Source organism: Poecilia formosa, unplaced genomic scaffold (genome assembly GCF_000485575.1).
Source record: "Poecilia formosa unplaced genomic scaffold, Poecilia_formosa-5.1.2 Scaffold7, whole genome shotgun sequence".
NCBI classification, from domain to species: Eukaryota; Metazoa; Chordata; class Actinopteri; order Cyprinodontiformes; family Poeciliidae; genus Poecilia; species Poecilia formosa.
Genome location: NW_006799946.1, coordinates 4269928 through 4280752, shown reverse-complemented (window position 1 = coordinate 4280752; position 10825 = coordinate 4269928).

Genomic DNA, 10825 nt, shown 5'->3' with positions numbered 1-10825 from the left:
GTTGGGCCAAACAACCATAGGGAAATACTGTAGCTGAAGTCGCATGGCTTTGTTATTTAATTTTTAATTATTATTATTTTTATTTATATGAATGTAAAGGAAGCACCCGTTGATGTCTTAATTGCAAATACAGTATTGGGAAATGGCTGCTGGCGCTCCACAGTGAAACGTGTCGTTATGTAGCGAGCTACTCGGGATCTTTTGAGAATATTTGTTGTTTTCATTGCAAGCAAATTGTTGTGTAACGTTTCCGAAAAAAAAAATAGAGGTTTGTTCATTAGTAACTGTATCTTTAATCGATTTGAGCAGATTAAAAATCAATTTCTGAAGTTTTGACCGTCAGAGAAAACGAGCATCAAGCACATTAATTGAAACCAACTTTTTTTTTTCAACCTAGTGACGAATGTAAAGTTTTTTCACTCGGCTGTTGAGTTGCAGGTACAACATGAGTATTTAATATTTCAGGATATGTGATTAATGATTTAATTTGTTCTTTGAATTGTTAGAACACCTGGACATTATTGATCTACAGAGAGTTGAAAATAAGGTGGAATGAGGATGATTTGCTCTCTTTAGGACACACACTAAACCCCTTACAGACAGTATTGACCAGCCTCCAGTCTCGTTCAGAGGTTAATTTGAATCTTAGAGTTATGTCTCCCACTGGCCTGCTTGGACTGGGCGGAGTGTTTGGCACTTATAGTCCTGAGCCAAATTAAGAATGAAAAATGGATCTAATAAAAGTATAAATTAGCCTGCTCTTTGTGAATTGATTTCTCCGCAGTGGAAGATTTGTCTGCTTTCAAAATTGATTTTTCTTCTTTTTTTTTCACGACATGCTGTAAAGAATATTGTTTGCACTCCTTGTCAACTCTGCGGGGATGCGTCCAGTCGAAAATTAACCCGTGGTCTTTATTTCAGGCTCGTAAACGGATACACGTACCGTACAGTGGTCCTTATGTTAGACAACACCACGGTGGTTTTTAAACATTCATTAAGCGAAAGTAACGAGAGTGGAACAAGGAGGATTTATCGTGACTTGGGTTAACGGTTCTAAAAGCCAAGATTTGGTATCCTAATAAAAGCCTTTTCCTGGATTTAAAGGTACTCTTCTTGGTTATATTCTTTCTTTCATTTATTTTTAAATATTAAAAGAAAAAAGAAAAATAAAATAAAAACAGTTGGAGTTTACCTGACTGGGTTGGTTGTTGATAACTTTTACCGTTTTTGATACAAACACTGCCGAGAGCTGCAGAAGGTAACTTTTATAAAAGATGTATATATTTATTTATATATTTGTTAAAACTGTTACTATGTCATTGCAGCATGGTAGGAGGCAGATAATCTGTAAAAAAAAAAAAAAAAAAGCTTCTCTCCTCGTCCCTGTAGTCCTACTGACATCTGCAGAAAAAGACTTAATACATTGTTGTACCATAGCAGCCATTAACTCACCAGTTTCTCTGGCTCTTTCTTTAAGTAGCTTGTTCTTCTTTCTCATATTAGTCCATCATGAAAGTCCTCAGTTCTAACAGAGGTAGAATGACTGTGTGAAGGCCGCAGAGGTTTGTTAAAGAGCATTAACAAACAAATAGCATCACACAAACCAAGAAACACAGCAGACAGGACCGGGATGAAGATGGCCGTGGGATAAAAATCTGTTTCAACAACAGAAAAGATTGATCTTTAAAGATGGCAGATTTTTTTTGTGTGTGTGTCTTTTGTTGTAGATGCAACATACAAGCTGAATTTATTTAAGACTGATATTAAAAATCTGGTGCTTCTCCAGCAGAGAGCAGCAAAGAGCCGTTGTATTTGAAAGAACATTGAGCCAAAAACCCAGAGGGGTGTGGAGGGGCTCCCGTTTCTGATCATTAATTTATTATTACAAACAGTGATTTATATGCTCTAGAATACATTTGAGGAGTCTGAGATAGTGTTCATTTAAATCCTTAATGGATACATAAAAATAAAAACATTAAAGTTATAAGTGAAAGGAGGCAACACATGTTTTTGTTTTATTTATTCTAAACAAATGCTTTATTAGTGCCTGTACATTATATATGCAATATCTGAATCATTTATAAATTTTACAACATTTTCTTTATTTGCTTTTGTTGTGTTAGACTGTAACCCCATAGAGTAATCAGATCAGGCCTTTAGAAGTTCATAAAAATATCAATTAAAAGGGTACTACTGGTAATATTTTTACTTCTACCCATGAAATTGTTTATGTTTGAGTTTTTATAACTCATTTTCTGTCGGACTGAATTTTTTCTTTGTAACTAGTGAGAGTCAAAGTAGCTATGGCTACCATGTTAGCCATATTAGCTACTTATTGGTAGCCAAGTAGCCATAGGTAGCTACCAATAAAAACTTCTATCACTTTGGCGTACAGCTTACCTCATAAATTCTACAAATAATGCGTGAACATCTCCAATTTGACATGGGTTTTTCTTCCCTCATCTTTGCCAGCCATGTGCTGGTTCATTGTTCTGCAAATGAACCAGAACAAGGTTTCTATTTTACCTTGTTGTTTTATCACATATGTTCAATGAATAAAAGATGATCCAGTTTTTCCTGCTGCATATAAACAAGTTTAAATGAGCTCAGTCTTTGCAAACATGCTATATTTCCATTGTGTCACAGACGTACTTGAATAAATCACATATCCAATGCCGTGGTATGCAAGAGGGATTTTTTTTTTCATGATTTCTTGTGTTTTATCTCATATCCACAAACACTAATGACACGATGCAGAACTAATTTGCTCAGAAACCCATTTATACCATCAGTTAAAAGTATTCTTAACTCTAAAAGCTTTCCGTTTTATGTCCTACTTCTTGCTGCAAATCTACTTGCCCTTGGGGAAGACAGAGATAGGTTGTACCAGAAAGCTGAGTGTATTTCTTTGGGATTTTATGTGATAGACCGGCAGAAAGTGTATAACTGCCAAGTGTAAAATTAGGGGGAAAATGACCCATTGTGTCTCTCCAATTTATCTCAAGAACAGTCTGACTGCATGGAGAGTGTTTGTGAATTGCAATGTTCAAATCTTTCCACACGATCTCATTTGGATTCTAGTCTGGGCTTTCACTGGACCGTCCTAAAATAGGCATAAGCTTTGGTTTAAATAATTTCCTTTTACATATATCTGTATGTTTAGTTTTGTTGTTCCGTTTGGAAGGTGGACTTCACCCCTGTAAACTTGTGTTAAGCTAAAATGAGCCAAAATGCTAATTTTAGTCTAAACGCTGTCAGTAGCATGTGGGGTATCACTAGCATGCTGTTTTACATTCACTTCCTCCATTCAGTATTGTAAACATAGCTAATGTATAAGAAATAGCTAAAATGCTTATTTTAGGGAAAAGGCTAATGCTAATGCACTGCCTTAATTATATTCCTTATTTTTCTGTCTTTAGCTCCACCTATATCCGATACTGACCAATTTCCTTGTCTTTGCTAAAGAAAAACACCCCCCACAGCATGACACTGCTACCACCATGCATAAAAATGGTAGTATTATGTACTTTAGAATAAAATTTTAAAGCGTATGAATAGTTTCACTAGGAATTGTAAACCTTCACTTTTAAATATTCACAAAGTTTCATCTGATAATCTCTCAATTTAGTTATCTGCAATTCAGGAACTGATGCCAGGTGTTTCTGTTTGTTTCCAGCAGCATATTATAGATTTGACCATGTCTGAAACATGGATTCCAATTTTGATGAGCGCAGCTGCAAACAATCCAATCACCTCTCAACGTTCCTTCCTGCTATGTCTGTGTGAAACATTTCACACGCTTCCCCGAGGTACACAAACAATATGCTAATTTTAGTCTGTTTGCAAAGCAATTGAAAAAAAAAATCGAGGTGAGTTTTTTTTTTTTTTTTTCTATTCTGCAAAACCCGAATCACTGGTATTTTACTTCCCCCTGAGCAGACAGCCCCGGAGTTCAACTCACCAAGGCAATTAAACAACATTTCCTGTGTTGTATAATTTATTTTGTGTTCTATTTACAACAATTTAGTGTGAAGGGCTGTCGCAGAGAATTCAAGGAGTTTAGAAAGAAATGAAAGCAAAATTAGACTTCATTGGTGATGAAAACTGACATGACATGTCAGGATTTCCAAGTGACCCCAAGTGAAATAAATGAATAGTAAAAAAAATATGTTTATAAATAAAATCTGATGGTTCTATGAATCTTGGTGTCAGGCTCCTTCTTTTTCAAAAGTGAGCTCCTTTAGACTCTGTACAAGACTTGGCCACCTGACAGGCAGCCAAACTCTTGAGTTTTATTTAAAAAGTAGAAGAACCATCAGCAGAGAAAGCTGGCCTAGGGCAGCAGTGGACCTTCCAACAAATGAATAATCCAGAAGCTAAAAGAGGCCCTTCTTGGTTGGCAGAGCTCAACCTTGACTCCACAGAGGGAGATGAAGTTTTGTCTTGGCATCTTTTTCAACACAGCTGAAAGTACAAAAAAGATAAATAAATAGTTGATGTTGAACTTGAGTGACACACTCATTCACCATTTAAGGAGACATTTTCTACCTAGATTGATTGTTTTTTAGTTTTATTATTTTGTATTAACTTTTTTTTTATCAAAAAAAAATAAAATAAAAAGGAAAGTAGAATTTAGCATTTGTTTCTGAATAATGCAGACATTATGTGTGTGTGGGGGGGGGTTGGGTTAATTAAATCATGTCCCTATGAACTGCTGAGGAGTTTTTATTTAAATTGAGTTGATGGCAGAGATCCACTTTGAGGCTGAGTCATGATTGCCAAGCTGCTGTCTTAACTCTCTCTGGACCAAGCTTTCTCTGAGCTGAGTTGCTTAAGATGACTGACACAACTTTAGGTAACTGATTAAATCCTAACCATCTGTTTACAGTCACACCCACTGCTGTTTGTCTTCACCGCAGCCATGTTTCCCCCCCGGTGAGTCCCTCTCAGGCCCCGTCGCTATTTTCTCTTCATTCCTTTCTTGTCACTTACCGTGTGCTCACACAGTACGAGTTGCACAAAAAAAGAAAGGAAGAAAAACCCCAAATAGATGAACACCCCCACAGTTAAACCACTTTGGGAAAACAACAGAGCAGAATGTCCTTGAAGAGGAAAAAAAAAACAAAGAAAGAGAAATAACAAGCCAATCTGGGATGCTCAGGAAGCCCCAGGTAATTAATTAAAATCATAAGTCACGGGTTAACACCCCGCGGCGCACTTCTAAATCGCAACAAAGCGAAAGCTAATTAGGCTTGTCCCTTAAGCTGCGGTGTTTTATTTATGACGGCATTTCCGGGGCCTTTTCTCAATTTATGGTGGCGCTTCCGTGGCGACCAGCGAATTTTTTCCACCGCTGATTTAAATTTTGTGCTTTGCCGGGCCGTCGTAAATCCGATTTTCTGGGTGGAAATAGAACGTTAATAATGTAAAAGAAGAGTTGTTTATTAATATTAATAGTTTGAGGATTCGTCTTTGTGTTGCTTTATGGGCTGCGTCAAAGCTCCGCCCCGGGACAGTCGTGCCCCCCCCCCACCGCCGCCGCCTGAGTCCTCAGAAGCTATTCATCACAGGAATAGCGTCACCACTGGGCTGCCTCATCCATAAAAAGCAATAAAGTGCTTCCAAAGGATTGAGTCAGAGACACCGGTCATGTCCCTTAATTATGTTTCAGATAGTTGGACAGAAGTGAGAAAACTAGCACAAGTCAAGGTTCAAACTTGCTGTGGCTTAGTGAATACTAGAACTTCTCAGCTAAACATGCCCACATTATATATAAAAAAATAAAAACATTGTCTCTGGTTACACATGTGTTCATCTGACCACCGTGACTCTTGAAGCTCTGACTTGGTCCATTCCTTGTGTGCCCCAGGTGTCTGTGCCCCATTTTTATTAAGTACCAAAAGAATCCTTTTGATAACTTAATTAGGTTCTTAATTCAAGCAAAGCACACTAGACTTCCCTCTTCCTTATGTGTGCTTTTTCAGACACATGGGAGTTATTCTTGCCAACGGCCTCCACTCTCATCACGAGTACCCTCTGAAGGATGCACTAATTTCATCTTCTGCGTCTCAATTACATTACCCCGGCCGCCGCTCTGCGTACGCTCGAGATGGAAAGCCGAAAACCTCTCCCCGGGCAGGAGGCATTTCCACCACGTTAGTGAGATATATTACACCAGGTGTTAACATGTGTCTCTCTTCACTGACGCCTTTATTTCTACCCGACCTCGGTCCCCTTTTAATCTTCTAAAGTGGCGCAGGAGCAGGGGTCGGGAGGACCGGAAGGAAACCGGGCTTACAAACGTCATCCTGAGGCCTACGCACACCGGAACAGCAAGTCGCGCTGCGTGAAAGTGATCAAACAACAAATCCTTTACCGCAAACGCCATGATATCGGACCGAGTGTTTGAGAGATAATGCAACCTTTGATTTGAGTGCATTCAAACTGTAGAAGTTAGAAAATTATACACACGAATCTTTGAACTGGTGAGAAAACAGAGCAAATAACCTAAGAATGACTAATTATTATAAGTTATGATTATATGTTCCTACTTTTGCTTGTTTATGTTTTATTTTACTTTAAATTAATCCGTGAAAAGATTTTCTTGCTGCTTTTCTTGCAAGTATTTTCTGACTCGTTCCCATTTTGTAATCCAAGAAATTGTTTTTCCTATGTTGAAAAATTGAGCATTTTTCAGGAGAGCGAGCAGCTTTGCAACATTTTTGTATCAGTAGCAAAACCACAGAGGTAGCTCAAAAATAAATCAAGTGGCTCTAACTATAATATCGTTACCAGCCAAACTCTTCCCAAGACTACCTCAGTGAAAATGAAACAACAACAAAATGACGAATGGATCTTAAAACAAAATGATTCAAACTTTGCGGGCAACAATGTTGTACTTTTAGCACCAGCAAGAAGGATGATGTATCTCTCTGGTCTTGTTTCAGGCCTTCACTGAAATTTTATTTTATTTTTGCTTCTTGGTAAAAGGCGAGCAGAACTGACAACAAAAAGGAGCGCAGGAAAGCCTCTGGAACGTTTGAACAAATTCGCAGACATTAACAAAAAATAAATAAATAAATAAAAAATCTGTGCTCGCTTTATTTATTTTTCATCACATTCTCTAGCATTTTGATCTCGCGTCTAAGTTTTTTTTTTTTTTTTTTGAAGTCTGTGTTTTCTAGCGGACTGCATGAAAAATTCACTGAGGTCATTAAAATATTTAACATCCATTTCTGCTCTCCACTTTAAATTTGTTCTTAACCTGACGTGAGCCTCTGCGCTGCGCGGATCGGATCAAGCTGCAACGCCACTGACCTCTGAAGGCGACGTTGTGTACCGGAAGTTTGACCCTTTTCTTTATGGGTGGTCAGACCCACAACTTTCCACATGAATAATTCATCGGCGGTGTCGCGCAAAATGATGAGCGAAGTGATTCATCCTGCGTGAATCTGAGGACGTGATGAATAATGCAACCTGCTTCAGGAATCTTGGACGCTGCACGTTTCGATATGCTCTGGTTTCGGCCGTCATGCTCCATCTTGTTTGTCTTGAACGTTTTCCCCTCATAGGTTTTTGGTATGTTTCTGTTCTCTTACTCTTCTAAATTTCCCTAGCCCCTTTCCCTCCCTGACCCCTTTCTTTCACCTTTTCCTCTTTGCCTTATTATTCACAGTAATGTTTTCAGACCTTGCCTGAGTGCTTGCTTTATTCATGAGGAGCATGAGATCAGCTTTATAGCAGCCATGCCTCCCAAGTGCATCCATTTAATAAAATACCATCCTTGGAGAGGGAGAACACTCTCTGCAATTAAGAAATCAGATTTTTATTTATTTATTTTAAAAAAATAAAAATAAATTGTGGTACTGCTGGGTCACGATATTGAGGGTTGTTACTTTAGTTCATCGGAGGAAAAGTATTTACCCTTTAGCAGGTTTAAACTCTTTACACCCTGCGTATTATTTACAAGTGGAAGAAACATTGTTTCGGTCAGAGAGTCCGCCTGTGTGCAATTTCGGTACAAATCCATATTTTCTGCGAAGATCTAAGAGGTTTTACAGAAATTGTCCACGATTAAACAGAGCACAAAGACTTGAGTAACTCTGTTCAATAACATTCACTACATAATATTTCCATTCTCAGATGATGGCTTTCAAAATGTACCAAGACAAGATGAATTGGCAATACTGCCAATTCATCTTGATGGATGAATGATGAACTCCACAGATAACAGAAGAGACCAAAATTGAACCTTCCCCTCACCCCAAAAAAAAACTACACAACAGTGACAGATTTCTGGTCTTTTTTCGATTTTCTGCATCCAGACTTACATGTAAAGTTTCTAACAGGATATATAAACATCAGCTGGTGATTTTAGAAATCCCAACGGGGTTTTTAAATGGAGTCACAGAGCTTCTAAATTCAGGTGAAAATGTCAGCAGCAGATGCAGTTTTTTTTTGTTTTTTTTTTTAGATTGTCATTATAGTCCATACATCATCCCTAATATCCAGTTAACGTTCTCAAAGGTGGTTTCTATTTGCTGAAGTGCACCACCAAGCAAAGTCGCACCTTTTCCTCGCTTACGTTTAATCCATTTTGTCAAGCAAGTTTGCTTTTTTAATACAATTTGCGGATTAAGTTATGTAGTGAAAAAATATTACCTGTCAAGATGATTGAATAAGTTGATCTTATCATCGACTTTTTTAATATTGTGCAAAGATACCATCGGCAGACCGATAGTGGAGCGTGTTTTCTTTCATTATTTTACCTGAGTTGAATACTGCCTGCGCCATTAGAGACGCTTCCTTTCAAAACCTGCCCGGATGCAGGTAATCTGTAAGAGTGGGTGAAGAAGTGCCAATAAAATGCTAACTTAAACAGAGAACATCGTTGGAAAAAGGGCACGTATGCTAATTTTTACAACTCTTTCCCTTTCGTTTATGTTCGGGCTTGAGCTGACGACAGTTTTATTCACGTCTTTAACAGAAACTGAGGAATATGTAAGGGAAGCTCGAAAGTAAAAAATAAAATAAAATAAATAAATAAGGTATGCGCATGGCAATCAAGGACGCAGCCAAAAGATGGTGAAGAGTTACAACTTCACGTTTGAAATAGCAAGCTCAGATCAAAATGTAATAGAAAATGTGTCTGGCTCCTGTCTGAATTCATAAAGCAAAGATGTATAATGTGGTGAATTATGAAGCGACGAGCTGAAGTGCAGGATAAGTGTTGACCGGAAACACTGTGGGAACTGACTCTACAGAGGTGATTTAAAAGTGGAAACTACTTGTGTTTTAGCTGCAATAAAAGTAAATTATAGAATGCAAATGCATAATTCATCCAGTCTTTCAATTCTCTAAGGTCCTCACCTCTGTTTTTTTGGGGGGGAGTGGGGGATTTCAGAGCAGATTCTGATTTATGTTTTGTTGTGTTAGCATTCACAAGCTATGCGGTCATAAAATATATTTGGCCTTAAATTGTGTGTTTTAAGCAAAGGATGCCAACAGGAGCCGGCCGGGGGTGTGGAGGAGGCTTTCATCACAGAGTCGAGCCTGACGGGGTTCTGGGTGGAGGAGGAGTGAGCCACGTACGGCCGACCTCAACGCCAGCCAGGTGGAGGACAGCCAATTAGCTGACAATGAGAAGACAAGCAACCTTATCATCTTCCCCTGGCATGCATCACTCGGACTGGGCTGCAGTTCTTCCTCTTGCATTTACAGTCCCATTAGGAAATAAGCCCCGAGTCATATTTCTTAGATCCCACATGAGAAGATCGATAAAATGGGATGGAACAGTTGCCAGCGGGCCACTTGTTTCTGAGTGGGGACATCGCATCGAGCGCTCGCTGGGGGAGTCTTGCTGGAGCACTTTGCCTGAGGGAGAGTGAGGCACTTTCCACAAGCTATTAAATGATTGGCTTTGGGGTGTTTTCTTTTTTTTTTGGTGGGGGGGCTTGTAAGGTGTTCTGTTACTAAGGCATTTTTTGGGGGGGGAGGCTTTTTAAATAAATAAACAAATCTCTTGAACCAGAGGATACCGCTGGTATTTTTATTAAAGGAAGTAAACTAAGCAGACAATAATTAATCAGATGCCTTTTTGTCAGCCAAATATAAGTCTGCTGTTCTTTTCTAAATTGGATTTTGTTCATTTCAGATAACAATTTCTATCTATTTGGTATTGAAAGAAAATTAATTTTGGGCAATAGAAAGAGATTTTTTTCCCCCTAGTGTGTGTGTGGGTGTGTGTGTGTGTGTACATACAAAAATGATGCTTATTGAAATTCCACATGAACTGGCACTTTGTGAGCAATTACCACAGTGTGTTCAGTGCTACCTTGAGGCATTTGCACGTTTCTTTAGCAATAAGCTTTTCATTTAAAAGGAGCCAAACACACTGAAACAAAAGGAGATGAGAGAAACTGAGAAGTTACCAGCAACACCAGAGGCAAAAAGGAGACAGGGGGAAAAAAAACATTCTGCAGCACTTAGAGCAACAGTTTGATCATGATTAATCACTTGTGTAACTTTGTGTTAAATTTGTTCTGTATAACTTGTGACAGGCGGGCTGGGTGGCTGATTGCAGAGCTGGTAATAATGAGCAGATTATTAGACTGTGTTATTGCTCATAAGCAGTTCAGTCTTATAATTAATCCAAAAAATTAATCTAAGGGACAACCTGTACACCTTATGTTGAGTAATTTTTTTGTTTTTATTGCATGTAAAAAAAAAAGAAAAAAAAAAGATTAAAATATTTCTTAGGACTTCAATTGATCACACATGCACACTAAAATTAATATTCCAGCTGATGATTTGTAGAAGTATTACT